This window comes from Myotis brandtii, unplaced genomic scaffold (genome assembly GCF_000412655.1).
Source record: "Myotis brandtii unplaced genomic scaffold, ASM41265v1 scaffold2835, whole genome shotgun sequence".
Lineage (NCBI taxonomy): Eukaryota > Metazoa > Chordata > Mammalia > Chiroptera > Vespertilionidae > Myotis > Myotis brandtii.
In genome coordinates this window covers 28,921-30,487 of record NW_005360825.1, presented here as the reverse complement: position 1 = coordinate 30,487, position 1,567 = coordinate 28,921, and positions in this window count along the sequence as shown.

Here is a 1,567-nt window from a genome sequence, read left to right as displayed (position 1 = left end):
TTTCCTTGCAAATGAGACATTGGGGGGTAGAGGGTTTGGTTGAGAAGGGATTCTGGCTTGGTTTCAATTTTATGAAATTGGAATTCACTCGATCAGTTAATGGAGCAGAATCACCAAATTGACTTTGGATTTTTTTTCTTCTACTTAATGTAAAATTTCAACACAAATTCCTTTACCAAAGAAAGCTAATAGAATAGATTAACAATGAGGAAGATTGATTGCATCAAGGACCCCTATCAGTGGACTCCTTATATTCTCTCACTTTGCAATATGACTTTCACCCCCCACCCCACTCCCAATAATTGATTGAGTCTGCTTGCCCACCCCTTCAATCTTATGGGTTTCTTTGACCAGAATTATGTGGTAGGAGTGATGTTGCGCTAATTCTGAGACTTGCACACATCTGTCTCTTGGAACTCTGCTATGGCTGTGTAAACAAGCCCAGACCATCTGGAATAAGCCTCCAGCCCCAGTGTTCCAGCTGAAGCCACTAGACAAGCCAGCCACCAGTCAATCCAATACTTGTGTGAGAGACTCACCCAAGGTCAGCCGAAACACTGCCCTGACCAGACGCATAAGAGAGACCAGATCTACCCAGACATCCCTACTTATACACTTTAAGTTACGGAGTACAGAAGCAATTTGATACACGAAAATCACTAACTGACACAATAACTTTATTAAGTAAAGTTGAGAAAATTGAGGAAGCAGAAGGTTAGGAAAATTGCCCAAGATCATAAAGCTAGTAAGTGCTGAAACTGGGGCACAAACACAGGCTACTTAGCTCCAGAGTCTGCTCTCCTAATCAGGATTCTATCTTCTTCTACTGCTAAAGCAGTGCAGGAACAACTGTTCTTACTAGTATTTCTAAGATAGCATTCAACCAATTATGCAACCACATTCAGAGGCAGATCCCAACCTGGGGCAACTGATTGGCCCCTACTATGGCCACCTTGACCAGCTATGAGACCAGCAAGATCTCAACCTGGCTGGATGTGAGGCCTTCATATGTACAAGTCAGTAGCATTTAGAAATAGAATTCCACTCTTACACCTGAGGGCTGAAGAGTCATTTTTCACACAAAAAAACAAACGTAAAATTTGTGTGGAACTGCATAAGGCCCTGATTAACCAAAGCAATTCTGAGAAAGCAAAACAAAGCTGGAGGCAACCTATTCCCTGATTTCAAGCTATATTATACAGCTATAGTAATGAAAGCAGTATAGTACTGGCATAAAAACAGACACATAGATCAATGGAAAAGAATAAAGAGCCAAGAAGTAAACACACACATAAGGTCATTAATTTAGGAGAAAGGAACCAAGAATGCTAAATGAGGAAAGGACAGTGTCTCCAATAAACTGTGCTGTGAAAACTGGACAACCACAGGGAAAAGAATGAAACTGGGTCACTATTGTAAGGGTTCAGAATGAGTCACCCCAAGACATGTACTTTGATTGTTTTTGAGCTGAAGGCACCTGAGACCCTGGGAGTTCAATAGAAACTTTTACCTCTCCCTTAAAGAATTTAAATTTTGGGTCTTGCCAATAATAAGAGTTATCATCAGA